Genomic DNA, 16,592 nt, shown 5'->3' with positions numbered 1-16,592 from the left:
TGCGGGATTTAAATAAAAGATTTTGTGAGGGAAATGATGTGACGAAAAGACGTTTTGCCAAGCGAATAGACGCAACCCTCATTAATGATATCGTTTCGGTCATCAGACATGTCGTTTTATTCCCCTTCAATCAGTTACATTCTCGCGGGCCCTATTTCGGGGCCTGGGGGGCAATGTTTAAGCCCAAAAGTAATTTTGGCAAGATCCTTTAGTGGATTTAGCATAACAGGCCGATATGTGTGGCCCAAAAATAAGTCTACTTGGAATTGGGTTACAGCTTCGCCCATTCCGAAACCCATAAGGAAAACGAGCCCTTATTGGAGTCAGGTAACGGAGATTGAATAGGAAACTTCAATCAATAATCCTTCTATGGCAAGGAACAGTCAAAATCCTAGGTATAAATACCAGGTTTCAAGGACAAATCAAGGACGACTCTTAAACCAATCAATCCCTCGGATTATCAAGCCTCCCCGGAGCAAACCTTCAACCTAGTTGAAACCCGGCGACCCTACTTCCAGTCCTAGTCTCTCCAAGAGCCGACTATTAGTGCTACTGCCACCGATACTACCAGCAAAACAAGGGTAACGCCCTCGCAACCCTCGCGAAGCTAAAGTCTCACTTTAGCAGAACCCTGTGCTTTCTCCAAACTTCCCAGTGATTGCTCTGCTTAGTCTACAACACTAAATATCAATTCGGTGACGCAGAGAGATCACAATCAAAGCCCTTATCCGTAAGGCAAGAAGTCATTTCTCGGAAGGCAGGAAAAGAGCCTTGTGACTAGGTTGGTGCTCTCCTCATCCACAATGCTTGATCAAGTCAGGTCAAGGGATGCCCCAACGACTGCACCCCACGGTGCTGGCACGCTCACGCATTCAAAAGAGACAGTTTGTACCATACTGGATTTTCGTGTCAAACAGGAAGAGAGGAAGAATGCACTCTGGTTCTTATGTAGGAACCTACATGACATCATATATCAGAGAGTGACAATGATGTCGAAACAGAACTAATGAGGTTATTAGAACCTCCGCAACTGTGAAGAAACAATATCTATCTATTTAGAAGAAAGTTGAAGTCGGTACTTGAGAAAGTTGGCCAATCTTTGCAGCAGCTCTTTCAAAGTCTCCTCTTCAATGTTAGCCTCAACCAATAGCTCAGGCAGTTTAACTGTAAATCCCAGAAAATTACATAACAAGCTTATTGTATCGAAAAGCTTCAACTGCCAAAACTCCAGTAAGCAACCAAGCGCGCAACATCAGCATCGTTATTGATGAATACAAGAATGTTAATTAAATTAGAATCCGTCCTGTCAAGGCTCACAGAGTAGACCGATAGAAAAGTAAACAAACCATAAGACAAGCGATAAGAGAACACCGAGATTTAATGAAGTTCAGCATAAATCCATGCCTACGTCCTCCCGAGAGATACTTGTTCTTCACTATGAGAATAATTACAGTATAAGATACGATTGAGCTAAATCACCATAATCCTTGTACACCCACACTCATAGAGTTTCCCAAGAACTCACTCTCACCCAAGAGCTGTATTCACTCTTAACATCTCTGCTCCCTTACCCAAGAGATATACACTCTCTTGTCGATGATCGTATGCACCGACCATGCCTTGGTTTACTACCCATGCCCTTTATATATAGGCACCCCAATTATAATCCAATTGGTAGTAGGAAAACCAAACCTTCTTGTACAGGAGAAAGATCCTGTTCCTGATAGGAATAAACTTTGACATCAACCATGTCCAATTAGGAAGACTAACCAAGTCCAACTAGGACTTGCCTTTCCTAATTAATTCTCATCACATCCTAACAAAGAAAACATGTGGCATCCGCATGGAATTCACCAACGAAAGCCAGTAACACTAAGGTATAATTGCAATCTTCTTTATAATAAAAACCATTATTCATGTAGTTTCTTAGTAAATAAGAAGAAGCAACTAAGAAAAAAAAAATGAAATCAATACCAAGCCAAAAATACGGTGAAAAAGATCTTTTAATTACAGTATATTTCAAAATACACAATTTATGAACACAACTAATGGAGTTAATAAGTTACAAACTATGTTCATACCAAAGAGGCGTAATAGATGCTCAGCACCATATACAGATGAAGGAGAGACCGAGAGACATTATCTGTAATTGCTTTCTCATACTGCGGACGCTCATTTTTGTAAAGAAGCATAACTGGTAATGCTTTGTCAAAGTAGCAACATAGTCCTTTCAGAATTTCTTCAACTGAATGAGCTTCCTAGATACACGTTAAGATAGTCCAAATAAAAGATTGATTTTTTTGCGTAAATTTGAAAAACGTTAAACCAAAAATGAATTGCATAAATGGAAATTGGATTCTATAAACTGTTCACATAGGTGACTTCAATTGCAATACAGTATAGTTCTGTCGGTTAAGACAATTTATTTGTTTTTTAAAATTGGCATATAGACTTCCAATACAGAAGTATATTTCAATAAACGATCCAGGCGTACCCACTCATCCCAACTGATGAGGGGAAAAAAAAGAAGAGGGAAAGATAGTCAAAAAGTGACATGAAATCAAACATTTTGAGAGATGTAACTATACGAAAATAAATGTCAGCAGCTTAAGCATAAGTCTTCATCTCTGATATATATCTGAACCCCTCTAATTAAAGTTTAATCAGAGGGGGTGATAAGCTCATAAATGTACATGATTTTGTGTTGATTTCTTCATGTTTTCTTAGCTAGTTTTCTATCTATTTGAGTCATTTACTTTATTTTTATGTTTTGTAGGTGTTATGGAGCAAAGTAGAAGAAAGGAAGCTAAATCAGTAAATCTGCCTGTGCAGATCAGTCAATTTCGACATGAAACTGAGAGCATCTCAGAATGAACTAGATAGTGAGCTTTATATGCTTGGAAATCCTTGGATGTCTAGTTTCCAGAACTTTTAACGGTTCATTCATATCATTTTTCTACAAGAAGTTATGGCCGATTTAGTACAGCAAGGTCGGGCAGTCCGAGAATCTGACACTTTGACGGAAATCCACGATTTGAGGCCCAAATTCCTTTTAGAAGCCCACCGACGAGTATTAACTGAATATCTCTGTTTATTAGAGATATGTGACATATTTTTATGGGTGAAAATTATTAGAAATCTTAGAGGAGAAGCTACTTGAATCCTAAAAGGAAAAGAAGTGAAAATCTCTTGACCTAAGAAAAAAGAGGGGACGTCTACTGGAGACGTACGTTCTGCCGCACAAGAGAAAGGAGAGAACGACAACTCCTGCCATCATCTAGCCGTGATCTCACCTCCTTCTTTCATCTTTATTTTTCTTTTCGATTCTCTTGATGTATGCATTCAGCGAATTCATGACTATGTCTAGCTAAATACTTTTGTAGCTAGGGGCGATTTCAAAGCCCCAAACATGTTCAATTCATATTGAAGACAATTCAGTTTTTGGTTTTTTTATATTATCAATTGAGTGTTTGTTTCACTGTGTCTACAAGATGAATCTTTGCTTGTTTGTTTAGGTGCACAACTAAATGAATAGGTTAGGGTTCTAATGCTAGGAGTAACACTAGATTCGTATATGTCGTGTGTTGATTCCAATTGAGTAGCAAAATGTTTCCTTGAATTACATGTGACTCAAACCCTAGGTTTAGCAAGACTACCAACGTACTTGTGACCCTAGATTTATCCAAACCCTTTTCTTGCTTAATGATTTTGATATGTTAAACTTAGCAAGCTTGTGTCTAGGTTGCATAATTGGAAATAGATTAAGTGGTGAGCTTGTATTCACTTAACGAGGAACTAAGAAAGGGTAATGGGTTAATTCGAGCTTGTGAGTTAACTTCGGGTAAATTCAATTGAGAATTAAGATTCCATAACTGAGCTTTGATATGATTGAGTGTGTTTGGTGGTGGAGAATGAGTCCTTAGCTTTGTTTCTATCAATAGTTTTAAAGTTATAAAATCTGTTTCTGCTTTGTTATCTTACTGTGTTCAGTTTTATGTGAATTATTTCATATATCAAATCAACTCCGATTGTTCTGAAATTTTGTATGTGTGTTATTAAATGTGTCTTTAGTATCCTTTAAAATTTATAGAAAATTCCATCGAGTCTATATTAGTTAATTAATTTATTTTTGTTAACTGTTCAGTAGCATGGTTTAGAGTAGTTTGTGACATTTGTTTAGCAGTTTAGGAACAATCTTTAGTGGGTAATGACCCTTGCTTGATCACTATATTACCAATGATGATATTTGAGTGCAAGGTTTTAGTTGTGCATCTTTTAAGACGTACCAATTTTTGGCGCCGTGTCGCCGTGGATTGTTTTCCTTGATTGTTAATCTGTTTTATTTTTGTGCATGTTTTTCAATTTTGTAATATACTTAGTTTTTGTTTTGTTTTGTTTGCAGACTGCAATACCAAGGTTATTTTGAGCAAGCTACTATAATGTGGGAGGATCCCAACTCAAGCATTTACAACAATGGTTGGACTAATGCTAACTCTTCATGGAATCCGGAAGCGTTCAACTCATGGCAGCCTTATCAAGTCCCTATGTATGATCCTTATCATCACAATATGGATTCATTCATGTGGCTGTCATACCAAGATCAAGTACCAGTCCTCTTGGTTGATCCAATGAAGCCCTCCCTTGAGGCAATTGTACAAGCAGTTGCAAAATGTGCGGAAGAATCATCAAGGAATATGGACAAAGCCGTGGAGAATATTGAGCGACATATCCAGCAAATTACTAATTCTTTGAACCAAGAAACAGAGGAGCGGGAAATACAATGTTGGGTTCAAGAGTCATATCATGAGGTGTTGATGAGTGAGGAAGAAGATTGGGCAGAAGCTAATGAGCCTTTGGAGGCCAAGGTACTTATGGAGTGCCCTCCTACACCCACGACAACTTTAGGGCAGTCCCTTAAAGTTACAGCCTTACCTCAACCTCATAATGTATTCCATGAGTCAATTTTGGATGAGGATGAGGATACAGATTTTGATGAGCCCTATGAAAAGAAACTTGAGGTTGGGACGTGTGAGGATGATGTGTTATACTATACAACTAAGCTTAAAGCATATGAAGATAGTGATATTGAAGAGTCCTTGACAGGTGAGGAATTTTACATTAAAGAAAGTAAGGTTCAACTTCATGCGAATGAGTACCAAGTGCCGGAAGCAGTCATCATAGCTCATAAAGATCAAGAATACAAGGATGACATGGAGGATTGCTTAGAAGAGGAGTCCAGCAAATCTCCTATAGACGGGCCTCTAATTCTATCACATGCCCGACCACCTGACCATTACTTGCCACATTCGAGCTTTACATTTGTTCCCTCATACAAGAAACTCTTGAGTTTGTTGATCATGTGGAGATGCTGATAGATGAATATCGCAATTCTGATAAGAAGATTCTTTTGGCCGTGCTTGTAGGACATAAGAAGAGAATGAGACAATGGAAGAAGAGAAAGAAAACGAGAAAGTTGAAATCCTATCTTTCCATTGTTACCAAGGAGCACAAGTTGCTTACAAGGGATCACCTAGCATCTTTGAAAAAGGTCAAGCATCTCATGGAACCAAGACCAAAACCTCCTTATTACTCTTAAAGAATTGGCCCGGCTGTCAGGCTAAGGACGTAAACCAAGCGCTTCTTGGGAGGCAACCCAATGAATGAAGGAGGAAGATTGCGGTATTTTTCTAAGGGATGTTTTCTTTATTCCTTTTCTTCTCTTTCTTTGCTTCTTGTTTTGTTCGGTTTTATGTTTTTGTGTGTGTGTGCAGGTATCATAGTTGAGAAAGATTTAGAGGAGTCATTTTTTATCAAACCAGTTTTTCTGACGCCCAGATTTCAGTCCACTTTGAACAGCTGTCGTTCACATCTCCTTTGGAACCAACAGACGTACCATATATGGATCGAAAGCCCCAGGTGTCTATTTCCTAATGGCTTTGGCAGATCTCAATTTCAAGTTTCACAGCGTCTGCAGTTTCCAATTGAGTACAGGAGGGTCAAAACAGAAAAGCAGAAAACTGGGCATCAGAGCCACATAAACTGCAAAACAGGGGATACTTTCGGGAGTCCAAATGAGACAAAACTTATATGGATTTGAAACCCCGGATGTCTACTTCACTCCTACGAAAGGGTTTCTGAATGTGATCCCTGTAGCTTCTTGTATTCAGGTTTGAATGGACGAAGGTCATTCTGTCAGCATTTAATTTGCCAGTTTTCTGTAATTTTTTGCTAACTTTGCAGGTCTCTAGTTTCTACATCCCTTGGAGTTGGAATGCGTGCCACATATGTATGGAAAGTCCTGAATATGAACTTTCATCTCCAAGTGGAACCTGTGGATTCCAGTTCGTACTGGATGAGCTATGAACCTCGGAAGTAGGGCTGCTGCAAGGTTTTAGCTGAAATCAGTTTGTGAAAAGTGATGTTTCCTAATGACTTTGAGCATTATTGGAGTATCTTTGGAGCGCATTTGGCATAGAGCTTGCCCTAGAAATTCTAGGCTTACAGCCTTGAGGTTGATATCCAAAGATCATTAGCATTGGGAGGTCTACAAGAGGGAGCATTCTCTACTCTTCTTAACTATTTTGTTTTTGTTGTGTTTTCTCTTTGCTTCTGTACTTAACTATATCATTGCATGATTATATCTAGATCAAACATTGAGGACAATGTTTAGTTTAAGTGTGGGGGGAAGGAATTTGTAACTTTTTGTTATTTTTAATCAAAAAAAAATCAAACAAATGAAAAAAAAGAAATAATAATAATAATAAAAAAAGAGTCTAGTTTTAGGTTTTATTTTTCAATGAGTCTTAGGAGTCTTCCAACTCTATGATGAGCATGAACTTTCGGATTTATATTTTGGTCACAAAAGGATTGCAGGCATGTGTTAGATTCTTGATTTCAAATAATTGTTTATAGATTTTGATGATTATTGTGCTTGATTTATATACATTGATGGTTGGATTAATGTAACACTTGAGAATTGATGGATGCATGCTATGACAGGTTAAACTTGATTTAAACCCTTATGAGCTTTTGAGCCTGTATATGTGCTATTTATTTTCTGAGTGCTTAGTATAGAATCATCTTATTTTCTTGACGAGGATTTTGTATGATCTCATCTTTTATTCATCTTGGTTGAGACTCGGATTCGACTTGCATATTTTATAAGGACAAATGCTAGAACTTGCCCCAAAGCCTCTTGAAGCGTATGGTTGAATTGCATGATGGATGGGAAGGGATAAAGGCACTAGGATTACCATCATAGCCAAATTAACCTGTGTCCCTTTTATGCACACAAGATGTGCAATCCCCTAGTTAACCCCCTTGAGCCTACATTGAGCCTTTTTCTTTCATCACCCACAAATTCCTTAACCCTGAGCTTAGTATAGATGTATCATTACCCTATCCTAAGCAATTAGTGGAGCAAATATTTTTAGAGATATATTTATGTTCGAGGTACTTTTGTAAGCAAGTGTGGGGGTAAGACTTGTCCATAAAAAAACATATATATGTATGCCGAAAAAGAAAAAAAAATATGAAGAAAAAAATAAGTATACGGCAAAAGAGAAAGAAAAAAAAGTGTGTATGGATTTTAGTCCCCCTTTGTGAATAAGGAGTTTATTTTGAGTTGAAGGCATGTTCAAGAAAATTTGACCTTTGTCCTATTTCATAAGTGTTAGAAGAAAGGTTTAGAATGAAGCAAAAGCCCAAGAAGATGACATCTGGCCTTGAAAAATAATTGCTTGCTTCATGTGTTTGAAGATTGATTATCTTGAGGAGTTTCAAGATTTTGTTATCTCTTATGTTCTTCTAGTGCTCCACTAGGTTCTTTAGGATCTTTGAATTTCCTATCCTTTCTTTCTTCTAACCTTAACCCTTGGCCCCATTACAACCCTGAATAAAGACCTTGTTGATCTTTGAAGTTGTGCATTCGATTTGTGGAGACTTGTGTGGAGGGGTGAGCATATGGTGTCACTGGCCTTTCATCCGAGTTTTGGCATTCCAATCATGGGATCATATGTAAAAAAAAAATGCTGAAAAAGCCTTTCTTTCTTGTTATCATATGTGAGCTATTTGTTTGTCTTATTATATCATTCCTCTCACATACAACTTGAGTGAAATCTATGTTTATACATCAAGTCAAAAAATCATGAGTGAAAAGAATTGAGAGCATCTTTGTGAGAAATTAAGTGAACACTTGTTTGAACCATGAGGAAGTTGGTTCTCATTTGTTGCATTGGTTTGATTGTTCATGTATTATAAATTTAGCACTATGGTTATCAAAATAAATTAGCTCTTAAGTGAAATTGTGAATTCTGATATGTGACTGCTTGAATTTTGTTGATCATACTAGTGGGCATTATAAGTTCTCTGAGTTGTTTGGAAGATATTAGGTCCGTGTCTTTTGTTATAGCAGTTAGTTTCTTTTGTTTTGCTCGAGGACTAGCAAAAGATAAGTGTGGGGGAATTTGATAAGCTCATAAATGTACATGATTTTGTGTTGATTTCTTCATGTTTTCTTAGCTAGTTTTCTATCTATTTGAGTCATTTACTTTATTTTTATGTTTTGTAGGTGTTATGGAGCAAAGTAGAAGAAAGGAAGCTAAATCAGTAAATCTGCCTGTGCAGATCAGTCAACTTCCACATGAAACTGAGAGCATCTCAGAACGAACTAGACAGTGAACTTTATATGCTTGGAAAGCCTTGGATGTCTAGTTTCCAGAACTTTTAACGGTTCATTCATATCATTTTTCTACAAGAAGTTATGGCCGATTTAGTACAGTAAGGTCGGGCAGTCCGAGAATCTGACACTTCGACGGAAATCCACGATTTGAGGCCCAAATTCCTTTTAGAAGCCCACCGACGAGTATTAACTGAATATCTCTATTTATTAGAGATATATGACATATTTTTATGGGTGAAAATTATTAGAAATCTTAGAGGAGAAGCTACTTGAATCCTAAAAGGAAAAGAAGTGAAAATCTCTTGACCTAAGAAAAAAGAGGGGACGTCTACTGGAGACGTACGTTCTGCCGCACAAGAGAAAGGAGAGAACGACATCTTCTGCCATCATCTAGCTGTGATCTCATCTCCTTCTTTCATCTCTATTTTTCTTTTCGATTCTCTTAACGTATGCATTCAGCGAATTCATGACTATGTCTAGCTAAATACTTTTGTAGCTAGGGGCGATTTCAAAGCCCCAAACATGTTCAATTCATATTGAAGACAATTCAGTTTTTGGTTTTTTTATATTATCAATTGAGTGTTTGTTTCACTGTGTCTACAAGATGAATCTTTGCTTGTTTGTTTAGGTGCGCAACTAAATGAATAGGTTAGGGTTCTAATGCTAGGAGTAACACTAGATTCGTGTATGTCGTGTGTTGATTCCAATTGAGTAGCAAAATATTTTCTTGAATTACATGCGACTCAAACCCTAGGTTTAGCAAGACTACCAACGTACTTGTGACCCTAGATTTATCCAAACCCTTTTCTTGCTTAATGATTTTGATATGTTAAACTTAGCGAGCTTGTGTCTAGGTTGCATAATTGGAAATAGATTAAGTGGTGAGCTTGTATTCACTTAACAAGGAACTAAGAAAGGGTAATGGGTTAACTCGAGCTTGTGAGTTAACTTCGGGTAAATTCAATTGAGAATTAAGATTCCATAACTGAGCTTTGATATGATTGAGTGTGTTTGGTGGTGGAGAATGAGTCCTTAGCTTTGTTTCTATCAATAGTTTTAAAGTTATAAAATCTGTTTCTGCTTTGTTATCTTACTGTGTTCAGTTTTATGTGAATTATTTCATATTTCAAATCAACTCCGATTGTTCTGAAATTTTGTATGTGTGTTATTCAATGTGTCTTTAGGGGGGGGTGTATTGTATATGGAATTACTGGCACTTTTAAAGAAATCCATGGAATTTAAAAGTCTGGGTGTATTCAATAGAGACTTTTAACAGTCCATAAAAGTCTGGGTGTATTCAATTAGGATTTTAAAAAATCTTTATGAATTCCACCAAAGTCTAGGGGTATTCAATTAGGACTTTTAAAAATGAATAGAAGTTTAGGGGTATTCAAAATATCATTCATACATACGGAATTAGAAAATCATGGAAAATCATGGACTTTGTAGTGTTAAGTATAAATACCAAATTCCAATATTTTTCCAGCCACCAGAGCAAAGATTTTGAGCGTGGAAAAGTCTGTCAAAGTTCTTCTCTCTGCGCGTTCAAGGTTGGTCCTCCATCATCTCTCTTTCATGATTTCTTTTTTCTTTTCTCTATTATTTTGTGATATCAACCTCTAATACCTAACATGTTCATTGTTGTTGTTGAATTTGATTTTTTTTTTTTTTTCAATTGTGATGCTTGGAACCCTAATATTATCATCAACTCCTAAAACAAAGCCAAATAATGTATATGCCTAATGCTTTTACGGTTCGATCATAGTCCTGCATACTATTGCGGTTATTGCTATTGTCGTCGCTTGTTTGCTGCGTATGTTTGTTCTTCTTTGTTCCGCTCATGATTCAAAAGTGTTGAATGATGCGATTTCTAGACGAAATGGACTCAAAGTGCCACCAGGTATAGTTTTACGTGCATAAAAAAAATTCAGAGTACTTATTACAATTTATGTCATATAACATATATATAACATACTAATTGCACATGTTTTTTATTATTAGGTAAATATTACTTAGGGGACTGCGGATTCCCAAATCGACGTCGGTTCCTAGCTCCATTTCGAGGTACTCGATATCACCTCAAAGATTTTGGTGGTGAAGGAAATCATCCTGTCAATGCAATTGAGTTATTCAATCTTCGCCATGCTTCCTTGAGGAACGTAATTGAGAGAATATTTGGAATATTTAAGTCGCGTTTCACAATCTTCAAATCAGCACCACCATTTTTATATAAGACACAAGCAGAACTAGTTTTGGCTTGTGCAGGACTGCACAATTTTCTTCGACAGGAATGTCGTTCAGATGAATTTCCTCCTGAACCAGAAGAAGATCCGATAGATAATCACGAAGATAATTTTGAATGGGATGATTTTCAAACCCAAGATCAGCAAAGAGAGAATGCTAATGAATGGAGAATGAGTATTGCTACTCATATGTGGACAGATGCCCAACCAAATGCCAACAATGAAAACAATGACAATCAAGAAAGTGAAAATGAGGGAGAAGAATAAATCATATCATTATTTCAAAGACGTCTGCTTATTTGGCATGAAACTTCATCAATGTGTTTTTTTTTTCCTTCTCTTTTTGGATATCTTTTGGTTTGGTTGATTATATTTGGAGGCTTTTCCTTTATTTTCTTATATGTTTGTTTCATGACATTATTTGAGCTTCTCTGATTCCTACGCTAATGGTCATTAGTTAACATAGCTATGGCATCGTATTTTATTCTCTGACTAATAAACTAGCTTGGTTTTTCTTTTTTATAAGTATTGTGAAATCTACATAAGTCATTCATATAAAGTCTGTAGATTTTTACAAATCAGTAAAAATCTGTGCTAAAAATCAATAAAAGTCAATGGTTTTTAAAAAATCAATAAAAGTCTATGAACTTTTTATAGAATCCATGGATTTTTGAAAAAGTCTATCATTTAAAAAAACTCCACACAAATCCAAATACAATACACCCCCCTTAGTATCCTGTAAAATTTATAGAAAATTCCATCGAGTCTAGGTTAGTTAATTTATTTATTTTTGTTAACTGTTCAGTAGCATGGTTTAGAGTAGTTTGTGACATTTGTTTAGCAGTTTAGGAACAATCTTCAGCGGGTAATGACCCTTGCTTGATCACTATATTACCAACGATGATATTTGAGTGCAAGGTTTAAGTTGTGCATATTTCAAGACGTACCAGGGGGTTCTGATTAAAGATTAAGGCCAGCTAGCTATTTCAAGTTTAATATGTTTTCAAGTCAATTAGTTTTACATGAAAAATGTTACGTCTCGGATCTCAAGTTACCGTTTTACTAGTCTTTCGGACGGTAAATGAGAGTTATTTTTATTTTCGGCTCCGTTTCGACCTTTGGGGAGCCCTAAAAGTTGACTTTTTGTTCGGGTCAAAATTTGAGAAATTTTTTTTCATGAAAGTCTTAGAAGACGTTAAACCGAACGTGTGCATATGTTGTACGTAAAAATCAGAGTTCGTATGTGAAAGTTATAAGCGAAAAGGTAAAGTTACTGTTCATGGTAAATTAGTATATATTCGAAAATTTACTGTGGTAGATCAGATCCTACCACTCTCTCTCTCTCTCTCTCTCTCTCTCTCTCTCTCTCTCTCTCTCTCTCTCTCTCTCTCTCTCTCTCTCTCTCTTTCCCTCCCCTCTCCGTTTCTCTCTCCACGACCTCGTCGGCTTTGGCCGGCAGTTTTTCCCTCGTCCGGCAACGGATTTGGACAAGGCCAGTGGCTATGGAACCCTCTCTTCCTCCTCTTCACGTCTGTGGTATTTTGGTGGTGCAATTTGGGTCGTAGGAGGTGCAGCAAGCCGATGACCGCGGTGGCATTTCGGGTCTCGGGCTATTTCGCGTTTTCCGGCAATTTTTGACCGTTCCACCACCCATAACATGGAGCCCTCGTCTTCGTGGTTCTACCCATGCTAGTGAGTAACCTCAATTTCTCCGGATTACAACTAATAGACAGTGGGAACGATCACGCGGATTTGAGGTAATTTCGACTACTTAAACTTAAAATTGATTGGCTACAATTATGAAAGATGTTTAGGATGATGAGAAAATGCTATGGATAAAATTTGGTAGCCAGATATGGTGGTTGACTGGCGGCGCGTGGAGCCCAAGTGCAGCCGTCTGTGGCAGCGTATTCATCCATTCCTGGTGGGTTGTTTTGGTCTGTTGGATAGTACTTGTTGTTACGAATTTATAGATATGAGTTTGGTGGGAATCAGAAGAGAATTGGTATCGATCGGAATTTCCGAAGTTCAATAGTTTGGTTATTGATTTACTAGAATTCCACAATCAGATTTCTCTCAAGTCTGCCCTAGAAACTTTGAATTAAAGAATTGGTATTAATGATGAGGTTTTGGTTAAATTGGAGAAGAAATAGAAATGTTAATTTATGAGGATTTGATGTGGGAATCTTATTTAATTTCCGGATTGTTATTCACGAATTATAATTGTGTATAGGGCGACGTGCCAAGCTACTGCTTGACGTAGGAAACCTGTAGCGTGGTCGCCTAAATAGTACTATGAGTGGACTTTTGTTTTTAAATTAATTATGCATGCAGTATTATTATTATTTTCCAATTGAGATTTAATTTATGATTTGAATTATTGAGTTTTATGGTTTTATGACCTTTGATTTATTGAGATTTATTTTTGAATTACGAGATTAGTATTGAAATTCCTTCCCGAGGGCTTTTAGTAGATTTTCGAGATAGTTATTTATGAGTTATTGAGTTGGGAAATGATTTCCGGGAAGTGATTGATTAAGAAAATATTATGAGAATTATTGATTTCGAATATCGATTTATATGATGATATACGAATACGAATGATTAATCAAATATTTGAGCATGATTGAATTATCGAGATTTCTTGAGTTTTGAGCTCCGTGCTCATTAGCTTTGAAGTTATATTGAGATTTCTTTCTGAAAATATTTATTGATTTACCAAGTATTTGATTTATGCTTTTGAGGATTTATTGAGATATTGAGGTTTGAGTTATCGATATATTCTCTTAAGTTATGCTTTCGGTGAATTATTGATGATTTATTGAATTAATATCGGGTTTCTTTCCGAAAGCAATTATTTTAAAGAGATTGATTCCAGTTTATTGAGGAGGTAAATAAGTCAGCGCATGCATGCATTTCCTGGTCGGCAGTCCCCTCTTGGTGAGTCTGGTCAGCAGTCCCCTCCAGAATATTCCGGTCGGCAATTCCATCTGATGCATCATCTGGTCGACAGTCCCCTCTAGATGGCATGAGGTAGTTAGTTAGTAGTCCCCTCTAACTACCTATGGTTAGTCGGCAGTCCCCTCTAACCATCACCTCCTCGTCCGGTCGGCAGTCCCCTTCGATGCGTCACTGGTCGGCAGTCCCCTCTAGTCATCGCCTATTTGAGATATGATCTTGAGATATGAATAATTTAACGAGATTTTTTGAAATATCATTATATATTTAAGAGATTTCAAGATGTTCGATATTACATAATTGAGATTTCAATAAAGATGATGATTAAAGTGTTTCCAAGATTTTTACTGCATGCGAGGTTCTAGAGAATAACTTGGGAAAACATTAAGTTTCACTTGTTCATTCGAAATTACTTATTTTTCGTCCACTCTAACGATTTTCAAATGTTTTTCCCCTGGTCCCTTCGATTTCAAATGCCCAGTTTGCAGGCCAGTTTAGCTTGAGGTCGAGCATACATAGGGTTGAGGCATAGCTATCATAGCTTCCGCATTATAAAAGAATCGGTCATTTATCTTGTATTCTATAATCTTGTACGTCTGTACATTAGATTGCTCTGATAACCCATGAGATTAATATTCTTAAGTTCAGAATTGTTTTGTGAAATGAGAGATGTTGTGATTTAGGGAGCAGGGTGGCTCCAGAAGAATAAGGGTGGATTATGTTAGAAGTGTAAATGTCTTTCTACATGTTTTTGGGTAGTCCACTTTTAGAAGAAGTTCCGCTAAATTTTTGGTAAAATTTCTTCCAAGGTGGGCCCGGCAGGGCCACTTAGGATTTCAAGATGAAATTTGGGGCGCGGCCTGTCAAAAAATGTTAACACAAGTCAGCCAGTTCAAGCAACAATCAAGCACAAAGGCAAGAAGTGAACATAAGCTAGAACCAAACAGCAGAATACAAACTAAAAAATTCATAAACTGGAACTAAAATTGATCAGATCATTATGCGCAGGTTATGTACCATTGTTCTTGTATCATTGCCTGAGCTTGCCTAAGGATCTGAAGGAAACTTTGACGTAACCATTGGCTTTCATTAAAATAAAGTGTTGATTTTGATTCAAACTTTATCCATTCAAGTATGTTTCCCGGAGAGCTAGAATGCCTCGTGGATAGTGCTACTACGCACACCATACTTTGAAATATGCAGTTATTTCTTGAGATGACGCTTACTCGATCTTCAGTGACTACGATGGCAGGGTCACCTAAATTGATTCATGGTCCCTTGACCAACTCAATTCTTGTTGCCACATGGCACAATCATTAATGTCACTAAAGCTCTCTATGCTCCTAGGGCTGAAAGAACCCTTTTGAGCTTCAAAGATATAAGAGCCAATGGTTTTCATGTGGAAACACATTGTGAGAATTGACAAGAGTTCCTTTGCATCACCTCTAATGACTACGGACATAAAAGAGTCTTAGAGAAACTTATGTGTCGTTCTAGTGGGTTGTATGCAACCACTATTCGAATCATTGAATCCAATCATGTTATGAGAGATGATTTATGGGATTCTGACACATATAGGCTTTGGCATGACCGTCTGGGACACCCAGGTCGTGATATGATGATCCGTATATTAAAGACTTCACACGGACATCCATTCTTCAGAACGAAGAGAAGTAAGAACCAAAAATTGGTTCGAGGAGATGCACCAACTCCTCACGGCGCCAAGACTGTGCAAGACCGGCCACTTAGGGTCGGCGCCGTCTACCCCCTGCGGAAACAACATGGCTTTGACTCCATGGACCATTCTTTGACTCCTCCTTCTACTTCTAAAGTCAATTGTGACTTCATGGATCAACCAAAATCCTCATTGGTTGCTTCTGAAGCCCATCATTCGTTCTGCAAAGCCTGTTCTTTAGCAAAATTAGGATAGAGACCATCCTATGCAAAGGATACTAAAGAAAATATACCATTCTTGCAAAGAATCCAAGGCGATATTTGTGGACCTATTCAACTACCTTGCGGACCATTTAGATATTTTATGGTGTTGGTTGATGCATCGACACGCTGATCACATGTCATGTTATTGTCCACAAGGAACGCTGCGTTTACTAAACTTCTAGCAAAAATTATTAAGTTAAGGGCTCACCATGCCACCCTGATCATCCTATTAAGTCTATAAGACTAGACAATGCTGGGGAGTTTACATCAAAAACTTTTGATGAATATTGCATGTCCATTGGGATTGAAGTTAAATATCCAGTTCCACATGTTCACACCCAAAATGGTCTCGCAGAAGCTGCCATTAAATTACTACAAATGGTTGCTAGAGCATTAGTTATGCGCACCAATCTCCCTATTTCTGCTTGAGGCTATGCAATATTGCATGCAGCTGTGCTTATTCGTCTGAGGCCCACTGCCACTCAACCCTTTTCTGCGTCCAGATGGTAATTGAGTATGAACCAGATGTCTCACACTTACGCATATTTGGGTGTGCAATTTATGTACCAATTGCGCCGCCACAGCGCACCAAAATGGGTCCTCAAAGACGATTAGGCATTTATGTTGGATATGATTCTCCAACTATTGTCCGCTACTTAGAACCCTTGACAGGCAATCTCTTTCCCGCTAGATTTGCGGACTGTCACTTTGATGAGACAATCTTCCTGTCGTTAGGGGGAGATAAGAACATAAATGTTCAACAGGAACGACAT

This window comes from Rosa chinensis, chromosome 6 (genome assembly GCF_002994745.2).
Source record: "Rosa chinensis cultivar Old Blush chromosome 6, RchiOBHm-V2, whole genome shotgun sequence".
NCBI classification, from domain to species: Eukaryota; Viridiplantae; Streptophyta; class Magnoliopsida; order Rosales; family Rosaceae; genus Rosa; species Rosa chinensis.
This window is presented reverse-complemented; position numbering follows the sequence as displayed.